Source organism: Hemicordylus capensis, chromosome 6 (genome assembly GCF_027244095.1).
Source record: "Hemicordylus capensis ecotype Gifberg chromosome 6, rHemCap1.1.pri, whole genome shotgun sequence".
NCBI lineage: Eukaryota > Metazoa > Chordata > Lepidosauria > Squamata > Cordylidae > Hemicordylus > Hemicordylus capensis.
Window position 1 is genome coordinate 41,824,729 of NC_069662.1, and position 15,012 is coordinate 41,839,740.

The window sequence follows — 15,012 nt, forward strand, 5'->3', positions numbered from 1 at the left end:
TATATTCTTCCACAAAGTATCTACAGGTGGTTTTAGCTTTCAGTTAGAGACTGTTAAGAATTCCTACAGCTGCAGTTCAAAGTGTTTCATTCAAACACATTATTAGGAATATGACTAATATTTATATACCGCTTTTCAACAAAAAGTTCCCAAAGTGGTTTACATAGATATTACTAAATAAATGAAATAAAATGGCTCCCTGTCCCCAAAGGGCTCAGAATCTGAAAATAAGACAGCCACCAGCAACAGCCACTGGAGGGATGCTTTGCTGGGGATGCATAGGGACATAATTCAATTAGGTTTGTAAACATTGTTAAAATAACTGATTAGTGTAAGGCTTTTAAGAGCTTAATTAATATAAGAAAATTGTATGTTACAAGATCTTCAGCATTTTTTGTTTTAAGATCTTGAATGAAGGGAATGCTATATCTTTTAAGTGTGATACTGTACCTGTTTAATAAGCAACCACTCATCATAAGATGGTTTATAAAAAATCTGTTTGCTTGTTGTCAACCCTAATTTAATTGAGAAAGATAAATCTTAATTCATCATTCAAACTTTAGTCAGTTTCACCGATTGCAAAATACACTAATTTTATAAAAAGAACTTTTTGTTTAATACTACAGCAGTAGCAAGTGCAGTCTGACAGTGGCGAGAAATGAGAAAGGTGAGGGTAACAACAAGGCATAAATGTGAGCAAAAGCAGTTGCAGTACTTTGTTGGAAGGACTGTACTTACTGTACAGTGAAGTACTTATTAATTTGTGGTTAAGTAACACCATCAGTTAAGAGATTGGGGTTTTGTTTTGTTTTTAATTTAATGGTTTTTGACATTTTGTATTTTACGTACATCTTTCCCCGTTTCCCCCCACCCTCCTCAAGCCCAAGCCTGACCTTCCCTCCCCTAGCCAGCCTTTGCGCGCTGCGCTGGCTGCGCGGAGGTGGGGAAAGAAAGGAGAGATGGGGGGGAAGAGAGAGAAGAAGGAGGGGAGCAGCAGGGGAGGGAGAGAAGAAGAGAAGGAGATATACAATATTGCTCCAATAGATGTAGGTCCATCAGAAGGGGTGTTTGGGGTTTTTTGTTTGTGTGTTTTAATTATTCTAAGAATAGTTCAGTAAAGTTATCCCATATTTCTGACCATTTATCCAGTTTATTTACTTTTATGAGGGCTCATTTTTCATGTGCCACTAACTCGAGCCAGTCATGCACCCATTCATCACTCCTAGGAGGAGTGGGAGATTTCCATCACCACAGTATTAATCTCTTGGCTACCAGTAAGCTTCTCCATAGCCATTGTTTAGGACCTGATTTTAGTCCCCACTCAGCTTTTTATTTATTTATTTATTCATTTGATTTCTATACCGCCCTTCCAAAAATGGCTCAGGGTGGTTTACACAGAGAAATAATAAATAAATAAGATGGATCCCTGTCCCCAAAGGGCTCACAATCTTTAAAAAAAACACACGATAGACACCAGCAACAGTCACTGGAAGTACTGTACTGGGGGTGGAAAGGGCCAGTTACTCTCCCCCAGCTAAATAAAGAGAATCACCACATTAAAAGGTGCCTCTTTGCCAAGTTAGCAGGGGTTAGCAGTTGGGATATACCCCAGTACTGCATTTAGATACTTCAGTGCAAGGGATGAATCCGTCACTAAATTAATATGCGTAATAACCTCCCTCCAGAATCCTTGCACTATAGGGCAATCCCAGAACATATGCGTTAAGTTGGCATGGGGATTATTGCATCTCCAGCAATTACTATTTGAGGGTTACGGTTAGATTGGTTTTGAGGGTTTTGAGGTGGGGAGAGAGAGGGAGCTGGCACCACGTACCCATTCAAGGAGAGAGTTCCAGGTATACTCGCAGCCAAGAACAGGCACAAGAGAGCCCTCAGCTTTTGGATGACTGAAGGCGGTTATATTTTTCTTTCCGTACCTGTAACTCTTTAGAATGATGTTCGTCAACTGCTTTGGGAACTTTTGTTGAAAAGTGGTATATAAATATTAGTCATATTCATATGACCCCCTTCAATAAATTGATTACATTTATTCATATAAGAAAGGAGAGCCTTCAATTTATATTTGTATAGCCCTATCTATCTATCTATCCAGGGGCGTAACTATAATAGGGCAAGGGGAGACAGTTGTCTGGGGGCCCACTGCTTTGGGGGGCCCCCCCAGAGGCAAGTCACATGACTGACTCCCCCAGCCGTGCACCTGCCCGGGCTTCTTTCAGTTGTATTCATCCTCCAAAATTGATGTGAGTGTTAAGACCTGGAGCTACCAGAACAGCATGTCTTTCTTTAGTACCATTAAATGACTTGCATCGTCCACAATTTACAAAACTTTTGAGCTGAGCTTCAGTGGGGTGGGGGGCCCATTTTAAAATCTTGTCTCTGGGCCCACTCCAACCTTGCTACGCCCCTGTATCTATCTATCTATCTATCTATCTATCTATCTATCTATGCCTTCACTTTATATTAACAACTCAAAGTACTTCAAGGGTACTTTCCATTGTTAGTTTTGTAGTGTATTATTTTAAGCTGCTGTTATCATTCAATATCCCTTTAAAGATGTTGATTAACCACACCAGGCTTCTTAAAAAAGTATAAACCATTTAGAATGCAAAGGTTTATTACATTTGTCCATATTTAACAATACATTTTCCATGCAATGACCTTAAAAGGCCTGGGGTTCCCTAATCTACATTAGACTACAAACATTATTTATTTGTACACAGAGGTGTAGCAAGGTTGGAGTGGGCCCAGAGACAAGATTTTAAAATGCCCCCTCCCTCACTGAAGCTCAGCGCATGAAGTAAAGAAATTATTTTTTTTAAGGTTTTGTAAATTGTGGACGATGCAAGTCATTTAATGGTACTAGAGAAAGACATGCTGCTCTGGTAGCTCCAGGTCTTAACATTTTGGAGGATGAATACAACTGAAGGAAGCCCGGATAGGTGCGCAGCTGGGGGGGTCAGTCATGTGACTTGCCTCTGGGGGCCTCCCCAAGGCAGGGGGCCCCCAGACAACTGTCTACCCTTGCCCTATTAGAGTTATGCCCCTGTTTGTACATTTAAAAGTGGGGCTTCCCCCAAAGAATTCTGGAGTTGTAGTTTGTTGAAGATGTTTAGCATTCCGATATCTTAGTTTCTATCAGAGAACTACAATTCCCAGGACTCTCAGGAGAGTGGGAATTAATAGTTAAACCAGTGTCTGTGTTTAGTTATATGTCCTAATGGAAAGTTCTGGCCAACTTAAGGAGATCTGAAACACGTTTTTTGTTGACAAACTTTTTATTGTTTAATAAATACACAGTTGTTATTTAGTAGTTCCCCCCACTCCACCTTCGATATAATGCTTTTGTTTGGATGCTATGTGGTTGTGGAAGAGTTGTGGGCACCCATTGGCTAGTGACATCAGAAGTGACAAATTACGCCTTCCATCCTGCCTTTCTCTCTCTTTTTAAACAGTTAATAGATAATCTTCATCTTCTCTAGAGGCTGTAAGTCGAAAACGTGTATAGTTATCCACGCAAAGAATTCAATCCAATTAAAGATACCATCAAGACTATTTTTTCTTAATCGCTACTTTGATATTAATTTGAACTCGGCATTTAGTGGCTACATATTGGGTTTAGTTGCATTTATAATGTATGTGCCTTTTAGATGTTTGTTACCTTCCCATCCTGAAGGCTCAGAGCAAGTAATTATACTTTTAAAATAGCCAGCTGCTGCATGAATGAAATAATATTTTGTGATGACAGATTTCTTTCTCTTTACCTGTTTAAATGTTTAACATGCTCCATCATAGCAGATGGAGGCAAGTAGGGATACTTCGAACAGCACCCAGTAAAATGATGCCCCTGCCATTGGTGCTGATTCTAAATTGCAATCTGCAAACTAAAGCTTTTACCATAGAGTAGTAGTCTCAAGTCCTAGGTTTGCCAGGACATTTTAAATTGTTTTGGCAACTGGACTGTTTTGCAACTGCAATTGCAGTTGGGAAGAAGCAGCAACAGCAGCCCCAGTGCTTGCACTCCCACTCTGCCACAACCCCAAATAGTTCCTTCCTGATTGCTCTGTCCTCTCAGCACAGTCACACTCAGCCATACGGTGTGGGTGGGCGGTGGCGCAGCATGGCCAACCGTGACATATAAGGGAGGATTTGAGGGCCCCAGGGGGTGTGGGGGACTGGAAGTCTGGTCCAAAGGGTGTCTCTGGGAAGATGCTCCGGTTAAGACTTGGGTAGGCCCTTAATGGTCCACCTTAAGTGGCGCAGCAGGGAAATGCTTGACTGACAAGCAGAAGGTTGCTGGTTCGAATCCCTTCTGGTACTATATCAGGCAGCAGTGATATAGGAAAATGCTGAAAGGCATCATCTCATACTGCGCGGGAGGAGGCAATGGTAAACGCCTCCTGTATTCTACCAAAGCCAACCACAGGGCTCTGTGGGTGCCAGGAGTTGAAATCGACTTGAGGCACACCTTTTACCTAGGCCCTTAATGGTGGTGGCAAGAATTTCCATAACGATGGAAGAGCCACCAAGAAAGGCACTCTAGAGTCTTCAACACCTAGGCTAATCTTAGAGGTCACAATAGGAGATAGGGGAGGATATGGGGAATTTTATTATTCCATAACTCAAAGGTTCTTGGCAGGTTGCAACATATTTGAAACAGATAAACTCCCAAAGTAGAACACTTGAAATGCTGCAATAAGAACTCAGAGAATACAAGATCTAAATAGCCCAACTAAGCTGGCCCTAATCACATCTTTTGTAGGATTTCTTCACTCTTAAATGGAGAAAAATTATGAATATTATAACCCATGCTGAACCTTAAAGTGATAAACTTTAAATAAATGATGTGACCAAAACTATTTAATATTTATTTAATGACCTGCTAAGTATTGTACAGCTCTCAAAGAAAAACATACCCAACTTACACAGTTATTACTTTATTCATGTTCAGACATTCAGTGACTATAATCAAGAGTATTTTCCCATCAGCCTGCTCCACGGTACAGTTCACTTCTGCTAAATCCATCATGTGAACATTACCCACAAGCACAAATTGCCCCTGTAAATGTCAGTCTCCCTTTGGAAGATTTGCGACTACATGTGCAACTGTCACCAGAGGTGGAGGACTTGTGTGTGATTTGCACATCAGGAGCAAATTGCAGTCCTCCCAAACTAGAAAAATCAGTATCCAATCACAGCCATTGATTTTAAATTGGCTTCTACATAATAACGGGGTCCCACATAGAAGAGAGAGACGCAGGTGCACATTTGAAGCAGTTTCGCAGAAGTCTTATAGCAGTTCTTGCTTCAGTCAGTTTGTGACACTGGCATAAAACCTATATTGGCCAGAATACTAATTTGCATTACAACTACCTTTTTTCTGCTTTATCTTCCCCATTAACAAAGATGTTAGTCACCTAATGGCGCAGCTGGGAAATGACTTGATTAGCAAGCCAGAGGTTGCTGGTTTAAATCCCCGCTGGTATGTTTCCCAGACTATGGAAAACACTTATATTGGGCAGCAGTGATATAGGAAGATGCTGAAAGGCATCATCTCATACTGCGCGGGAGGAGGCAATGGTAAACCCCTCCTGTATTCTACCAAAGACAACCACAGGGCTCTGAGGTTGCCAGGAGTCGACACCGACTCAACGGCACACTTACCTTTGCCTTACGCAAACAGCATGAGAGACACTCAAAGGCAATTTAAGCCTTGCATGTAAAAACACTCTTAAGAGTTTTATCCTGCATACCTTGTAGTAGTAATTCCCAGCTGACTCAATCATGCAATCTAAGAAAATTGGCTAACCACTTTTTATAGCCCAACTGGAAGATAAAAGATGAGTTATCCCTTCATTGGCTTGTCTAGGTGAGTCAAAGAGTATTCTACAAAAGGATGAATAAAGCTCCTGTGTGTGCACCTGGCTTTCTTCTATGCAGTCTGGAATGGTTACCAGTCTTTTTTTCCCTTTTCTTTTTTAAACAATTGAGGTCTAAGTTAGGGTGACTTCACAAATGACTGAAACATTTCTTTACACACACTGTATCTTCAGTCTGTGTACCGTGTACACATGATAGCTGATCTGTACGCGTTAATTATTCACACATTTCCATTCAATGTGCATATAGCAGTACATAATCCATACTCTACATTTATTAGGGGTCCAATCCCCAGGTCAACTTTTTAAAAGAACACATGTATAGTCATTCACATGGGGATAGGCAGACGTGCACACCTGTATGTGTATATACAGTGGAATGGATAGCCCTATGTTGTGTTGAATCCAGTATCTTTTTATGTTTTGTTGCTTAGAAGTTTGTCACAGTAGGGATCCTGTAGAGTGTGTGTGTATGGGGGTTGAATCAGAGGAAAAGGTAGGGAAAGGAGGAGAAAATGGGCCCCTATTTTGTTTATGAACAAACTTTTAGTTAAATCTACATAAGATTTATTTGTCTTTGTGAGGGAAGCAGTTAATAGGGATGTGCCTGAACCGCAGTTTGAAGCGCGGTTCAAGCACTTTGAGGGGAATTAGAAAGGGAACTTTAAGAAAATGGAGAACAGGTGCTTTCCTTCTTTCTGCTGCCCCTTCCTGCTGGGGTGACGTGTGTCCCAAAAAGCCCCATGCGCCATCAGCATGCACATGGCTTACTCCTGAAATCCAGGCTGTTCAGTCGACATAAGATTTAGCTATAAAACACCCTATAGTTCTACAAGTAAGTGGCACCAAAAATTCTCCATCCAACATTGACAGATGTGCTTGTTTCTGAAGAAGCCATATGAGCAACCTGCTGTCTGGAGTCTGGGGATCTGACTGTCATAAGAATGTTCGGCATATTCGCTTCTTCTTCTTCTTCTTCTTCTTCTTATTATTATTATTATTATTATTAAAAGTGTTTTGGGGACTCAGGGAAGATTAAAACATTCACGGGTCCAAGACATTTTACTCTTCCAAGTGGTTGCACCATACATACATTCCAAGTGGTTGCACCATACATACACTCCAGTTTCTATTTGTTGATGCTCATGCCTGGTAACCGCCCAGAGTCTTTGGATGGGGCAGTCTAGAAATGTAATAAATAAATCACAGTCCCTATTTTGTCTCTCTCTCTTGCCTTTTGGGGAGATGTTGAGGTCATTTTAAAAAATGCATTACAGGTTTTCAGATTTCAGCTAAGGATTTAGTGGAAGGCAGATGCATCTTGTCTCTTATGGAAAGTTGTGCTGTCTAGTCGGTGTCGACTCCTGACAACCACAGAGCCATGTGGTTTTCTTTGGTAGAATACAGGAGGGGTTTACCATTAACATCTCCTGCACAGTATGAGATTATGCCTTTCAGCATCTTCCTATATTGCTGCTGCCCAATATAGGTGTTTCCCATAGTCTGGGAAACATACCAGCGGGGATTTGAACTGGCAACCTCTTGCTCTCTAGGCAAGTTATTTGTGTACAAGCATATAAATGTAAGTGCATGGCCATAACATGCTTCCCTTTTATCCTACCACCACCCAACTACCTATGCAGATAGTAAATGCTGCTGAACTTGTTTGAATTTCAACTTTTATGTAATAAGTAGAACCAGATCTATTGTGGGACTAAGCATTCCACTAAAAATTCTTCAGTTTCAAAAACAGCACTGATTCGGTCAGTTTACTAACATACCCTTCTTTAGAAACCAGCACAGGACTAATGATGAATACAGCAGGCAGGGACAAGCCTTCATGTGTAATGAGGGGGTGCATACTCCTTGGTTTCAAATGTTACATGTAAACAAAAGAGTACCCCTGCTTTCTCTGTGAAATGTTGGAGAATATGGCTATGCAATCCAAGAGATCCCCCCTGGGCTCCTTCACAATGTTGCAGAGGATGCTGGGGCCCAACTCTCAGATTGTGTGTGGTCCAAAAGCTGGGATCCAGCATCCTTGGAAACACTGCAAATTATTTATGCCATGAACTGTTCATTTGGCTTGTTAAGAAATAAACACACTTTCATCCCTGTCAAATATTAGACATCCTCATTTTAAAAAATGAATGTCTTTGTTTTTAAGAGGATTTTTCTCCCCTGCATCTAAAAACATTTCTGTGGGAGCAGTTGGGCTGTCCCTGAGCACATGGGCTGGAGGCTATCCACACAACTAGTTTAGCATGCTCCTTGTTCTATTTAGCCTTTGAAAGGTAGTCCTATAAGTCTAATGTCAAAGATGCATTTGGCTATAGTCCATATTAAATGGATTGGCAGGGAAGTTACCATGTGTATTGCCTTCAACCTTTCACAGGTGGAAATGGGTAAGTGCTTGTAACACCTCTGTGATATCTGGAATTGCAGCCTAAGCCTGTTCATCTCCCTCTGCCCACTACTGAACTGTTACACATTGCTGGATGTTCTCCTCCACTGTATGATGTATTCACTTATTCTGCAATAGCCTGTCTGCACTGATTTAGAAGACAAGAGGGTGTTGTCTAACTTGAAGACATTTCTAACTTGGTTTTCTAACTTGAAGACATTTTTGTTCTACAATATTATCAACAATTCAAAAGACATTTCAGCAAGGGCAATGTGTGAAATGGGAGGCTATCCACAACATGGCACCTTTCAGTGTTCATAGGTATGTATTTACATGTATCTCTATATATAATTTTCTAAGAAGTACACGTGGCTAATCTTGTGTGTGGCAGCTCTCGCGAGAGTTCGCAAGCAGAAGCATCTGATTGGGCAGTGGGAATTCCATATGCAGATAGGGAGGAGGAGCCTGTGAGAGCAGAAGCACCATGGTGATTCGGCAGTAGGGATTCCATATGCAGATAGAGAGGAGGAGCCTGTGATTGTTAAGGCCAGTTGGAATGCAACTGTTACTCGTCGGAAGATGTTCTTGATTATAGAGGAAAGGAATCTATATATAAAAGGATAGTGGGCTTGGGTCTGCAAAGAGAGAGGACATGAGGAAAGAAAGAGCCCCTTCAGGAGAGAGAGGGTGCCATTGTGTAAATTAGATGAAGAAACAAGATGAACAAGATCTGTTAATGCAGGGAGAGGAGTGAGAAAAAGAAAAAAGGGAGGGGAAGAAAGACAGAGGGGAAGAGCAACTGGAAGAGAGAGAAAAAAGGGAGGAGAAGAGAGAAAGGAAGGGTGAGGGACAGACCTGAGCCTGTCAGTGGCCTGAGGGGGAATGAGTGGTCATGGCAGCAACGGCAGCAAGGAAGGGCCCAGTTAACCACTGCTGCTGTTAGTGGCTACTAAGGCCATTGGCGCAGGCAGGCAGGGTACGGGCCTGGGCCTGTCCGCAGCCTGAGGGGAACAAGCGGCCATGGCTGTGGCAGCAACAAGGAAGGCCCCAGTCAATGACTGCTGCTGCTGCTCCTGTGTGGGGAGCAGGAGCGGGGCTCAGATGAGGGTGGGGAGATCTCTGGGGATAGGGGGCTGCAACTTGGCCAACTAGTGCGCAGATGCTGTGTATGGGTTAAGCTAGTTATGACTTATTTCTTATTATTAAGAATGGCTGACATCCTAACAGTGCACTTACACAACAAAGTTGTTTAGCACAAGATGATCACGTAGGTGTGCTAAAAATTAGGGATTTTTAGAACTGTGCTCTTGCACAAAAGTCCTCTATAAAATATATGAGGCATGCCACAGATTATGCAACTGTTGCACAAGTGCAAACATGCTTGCATTAGTGCAACACTAGTCTGGAACTCAAGAGTAAGCACACCATTAGGATGTCAGCTCATATCTATATACCGCTTTTCAACAGCAACAAGTTCACAAGCTTTTTCTATAGTAAAAGGAATGAGAAGATGGTTTCCTGTCCCAAAAGAACTTGCAGTCTAAAAAGAAACACAAAAGCGACACCAGCAACACAGCCACTGGAAGGCACACAATGCTGGGTTGAATAGGGACAGTTGTCAAGCCACCTTTTACATATAGAGAACCACCACTTTAAAAGTTTTCTCCATGCCCAGGTTAGCAGATATATGTATTTTTAAAATACATTCTCCAATTTACTTTGTAGAGATCCTGGGGAGGGAGCTGAACCTTGAGGTATGTCAGCCTAGAAATTAATCTTCAAAATATTTGAACAAGGCATCATTGAAAAACCGAGACAGTGAATTACCAATAATGGGTACCAGAAAGTCAGGACTGTCCCTGATCAGGGACAATGGGCAATTAAAACAACAACAACAACTTCTTCCCCTGCAAAAAACCATAGGATCCGGGGATGGTGGTGGTGTTAGGTTAAAGAAATCATCCTTTTGCCCATTTCTTTTGTGGGTTGGGTAGTAGGTAGCACCCACTCAACCCACTTTGGTATCCTTAGGATCTCCCTATGGGGAACAATGGGGTGATTTGAGTTCCCCATTGTTCCCTTTGGGCGAAACTGAAGCAGAGTATGACTGCACGCATTTTGCAACCCTGCCTTGAAAAACAACACTGCAGAACAGAAGCACACATGGTCCCGTCCAACACATAACAACACATTTTGCCAAACACAGTCCAAAAATGGCTAAAAAAAGAATAAGTGACCCAGAATCCACTGCTATCCACAGTGCCTGTGCTGCAGTAACATCATTGGCACAAGTTGCTCTCTCACACATAATTAATACTCCGTCTTTACTTAAAATGGCTGCCACAGCACAGCCTTAGCAGCCAGCAAGCATAGCCATAAGCTCAACCACAGCAGTGTCTTCAGCCACATTTTGACTGAGTGAGTACACCTTGCAATGCAGATTGCAGAACAGACTAGAGCAGTGAGTGAAGCACAAGTTACTCTCAAGGCCAGACATGGAGCTTATCACAGCAATCATCAAGAAATATTACACACAGACACACACACATACCTGAGCTGCCTCTGTCAGTTTCTCACCACAACACTATCTCACAAAAAGACCAAACTACAACTCAAGGAAGGAAGGCAGACACCCAAGTCCTGCCTTTGTCAATCTGAGATCCAGCAAAACCAGATAGTTATAGCAGCAATAGGTAGCACATCATATACTCAGTGCTGAGAAAGAAAACCACAAAATTAAACCTTCCTTGATTCCTTCCTCCTTTCCTGATATAAGGGCTCTTTCTGCCTCCCAGTCCCTTTGAATACATTTTGAAATGTCTTCCTTTTTTGTTCCCCCTTCGTCAATCTGATATCCAGCAAAACAGTTATAACAGCAATAGCACAGTATATACTCAGTGCTGAGAAAACAAAACAAAATCAAACCTTCCTCCTTCCTTTCTTCCTCCTGTTCTGATGTATGCTCTTCTTCATAAGGGCTATCTCTCTGCCTTCCAGTCCCTTTGAATTCATTTTTAAATTCCCTCCAAAATTATCCCCCCGCTCCCTTCTCCCTCCCCCAACCCAATGGGGGCACAGTTCATGACAACACTTGATTTGAATGACAACAAGACAACCAAGAAGCAAGGAGATCTCAAGCCAATCAGAAGCCAGTGCCAGAAAACCAATCAGCAAGGGGGGAAAGCCCTCTCCAAAATGGCCACATAAATAGCTTAAATAAGTTCATGCCAAATTGGGGCTGATTCAATTCAACCTCAAACTAGCCCCTTCATTTAAGGGGCAATTTGGTTTGTGGTCGAATCCATGAATTGTCTCCAATTTGGCATGAAACGATTCACGTGCTAATCGAATTGCACATCCCTAGATCTTACTGTGAGAAGGATGCCTGGATGCTGTGCAACAAAAGAGCAACAACTGTTACAAACTAATCATCTGGGGAAATCCACAATTAGGAAAACATCAAAACACTCAAAATCTGTGAAACATAAGAATACTAGGGAGGGAAAATTCCAAATGTAAGTTTCCTTACAAACACAAGTACGATTGCCTATTCTGACTGGAGTTTCTGATTTAATATTCCTGTATATTCCCCCCCACACCCCTCACTATTTTCCCCAATAGCAAGGCATTCAAATCTTCAGGACTACATTCAGCAGTCACCTGGAGATTAATGCCAATTACGGAAACTCCAAGCCAGCCTTTGACGATTGGCAACCTTAATTGCAACAGCTTGCATTTCCTCCTTGTCATTTAATTGTTTGTTTATTTGTGTCTTTTATTTATAAAATTTAGTCTGCTTCTCTCCCACGCTGCCTTGCCTCCCCGTGGTGGCCGCAGCTGACAATTAAAAACATCCAAATAAAACTATGCAAATATATAGAATGAAGCTTCAGCTTTGTTAAAGAAAAGCACCCAAACTAAAAGACTGATGTATCAGCAGAGGAAAAGCTGGGAGAGAGGCTCACTCTTTTCCAGCTAACCATTTTACCAGCCTACTCTGCTCCTACGGGGATCTAGATTGTGGGCTGGTTCCCACAATCAGATGTAAGTTGGAAGAACTCCCAGCTAGGATTTCAAATCAGTGCACACTCCTGAAAATGGATCTTGTGGGTGGGAGAAAGCTAGTCAGCAAATTAGAAGTAATTGTGTGGCAATCCTGGCCAACTGGCACAGGCAGAAGACCTCCACCCCACATCAGCCAACCAACCAGCCAGGATCAGCTTTTCCTCCACTCATACAATCCTCCCTACTGAGGACTGCATACATCAATATATCTGGCATTGGGAGGCAGGCTTGGACTCTAGCACCCTTCTTCTAAGAAATAAACGACCACCTATTTGATTTCTTTTTCCTCCCTGTTCCGAAACAAGTACATGATTTTACATGCTTCAAGCACACCCAAGTGTTTTAGAAAATAATCACTACCTGGGTTCCAATAAGTAAATCCTTCTAGCCATGTACTTTCTGGATAAATACATAATGGTTCTGACAGAGACATTTGTGTAGTCCTGTCCGTGGAATGGAAGAGTAGGAGGCGGGTCTCATGATCAGTGAGACCCGCTTGTGCGGGGAGAGCGGGCTAAGCCCGCTCTCCCCACACGCAATCCCAGCGGGAGCCCTGGGCAGCCGGATCGGCCGCCCACACGATTGCAGGCTCTGTGACGGAGCCGGCTGGGGCTGGGGAGCTCGGGGGGTGCACAGCCCCTGGAAGCTGCAGTATGCCCTGCGCGAGCACGCAGGGCATACTGGGGAGACCCCCGGAGCCGGGAGGCGGCTTTTCACCTCCCCTCTGGGGGTCTCCTCGTGAGTAGCTGCACCGCGGAGCCGCACCACAGCTACTCATGATCGGAAAGCCCAGGTTTGCAGAGCGCTCGCTCCGCAAACCCGGGCTAAGGGGAGGACTAAAAAAGCGGGCTAGCCGCTTGTAAGCCACCGGGCTCGCCTGCAAGCCCGGTGGTTTACACGATTAGCCAAAATCGGGCTAGGCTCTCCTAGCCCGATTTTGGCTGATCGTGAGAATAGCCCCTAGATCTGAGTACAGTTTGACAACTATGATGGATTGTTTGCCATTATGGGAAACTTAGGTTAGTGAAGGAAAATGCCTCAACTTTATACATGAAACACAAGAGGTTCATAATGCAAAAATGAGCAATGCAGAAATGTGGTAAGCCATTTCCCCTGAGATCCAACAGAATATCTTGCTAAAGAATTTTATCCATTCCAGAGTATACATTTTTCCTCCCATCCAGGAGGCTTTACACACATGGCTTTTACTTCGAATCTCCTCCAGAATGGAGTGTGCCTGTCCACATATTAGCTGCATTTACCCCGAAGTCCCTGCGGGCTATCGGAGACCAGTACATACATGATTCTGTTTCCCCCCAAATCAAGGCTGTGCATTCTCGCTTAGCCCAAAGTATGTCTAGCTTTAAAAAAATCCTCTAGTTTCAGCAGCTTTTGAAAACAACAACAACCCAGAACTTCTGTTATGCGTCATCACTTCTCCCTTGATGTGTGGAGTGGCCATGCCAGCAATTTGGCTTTTCAAAACTCAATGAAGGGGAATTTACAAAGACTTTAGATAAGCATCGTGGATGTAACCTGAGCCTTTTTGTCTGAGCTGATTCCATTAGCCTGCAATTTTCTTCATAACAGAGAGAAAGCTCTGATTTCTGCTTTAAACTTCCCTGCCTCTTAAATTGTCCGGGGTGTGTGTGTGGGGTGGGAAGATGAGGTGATGAAGGCAATCACTCACAAAGGGAAGGGTTAAGCATTCTGCTGTTTGATCCAGCTTTTGGCAACTTGTCATGCTGTTCTTCTGTTCCTCCGTCGCTTAAACTAACAACAAAAAAGCTCTCTTGCCTCCTCCTCTCTGTGATGTGATTTATGATTGGTTGGAGGAAAAACCTAGAGCAAGCCAGTGGGAATGCACAGGAGAAAGATCTGCCAGGGATTGCGGAGAGGAGCCGACCCTATGTGAACTGTCCATTTAATCCCCTGAATTAGATATCTTATGAATCTGCTGCGAAGCAGATTCGCTCTTCAGATACCCCGTGGCATGAAGGCATGTGTGAATAACTCCCAGGAAATATATTTTCACATTCAGCACATATAAATCTGGATATTTTATTACCTCACAATATCATACTCCCTAAGAACTTAGAACTTCAGATTTTAGTGCACACTAATAACATTTGTGAAATACAGTTCCCAAAAAAGGCATAGTACAATACAGTACTATCCAAATATCTACACAACACATGCATATAGATTTCATTTCAGTGTGTTTATTATATATAACAGTTACCAAAACAAAACACATAAAAAGACAATTCAAACTAACCTCAAAGCAAATCAGCTTCACACATGTCCATCTGAAACGACGAGAAGCACAGTCTTTAAACACTGCACAATGGGGGCCCATGTTTCATTCATTTTTTAAAAAGATACTCAAAATTTTAAATATGTAGTTGTTTAATAATTCCGAGAGTCCTCCATATTTTATCTAACAATTAATTCCAGGCTTGAATAAGTTTCCCAATATCTAGCAAACACGGAATGTGCCATAACTAGAGAGTTTAAAGCTATACCATGCAATGTAGGTAGAACTACTTCTGGAATATAATTAAGTAAATATAAAATAGGATCCATTAGTATTTTTATATTTTTTAAAAATAAAATTGGCTGACATGATAAGGAAAATTACTCAAA

At 42.4% G+C, this 15,012-nt stretch overlaps 1 protein-coding gene across 7 annotated transcripts in view; it reads left to right on the forward strand.

The window, feature by feature from the left end:
- SP6 (Sp6 transcription factor) overlaps nucleotides 1-15,012 on the forward strand; it is a 123,858-nt gene that overhangs the window by 95,957 nt on the left and 12,889 nt on the right. Inside the window, exon 1 of one of the 7 annotated variants that reach the window (XM_053266572.1) lies at nucleotides 11,761-11,816. The exons of the other annotated variants lie outside the window; for them this stretch is intronic. The gene's annotated coding sequence lies outside the window, so the exon portion shown is untranslated. Of the gene's footprint in view, nucleotides 1-11,760; nucleotides 11,817-15,012 lie in introns of those variants that run through there. 7 annotated transcript variants of the gene reach the window in all.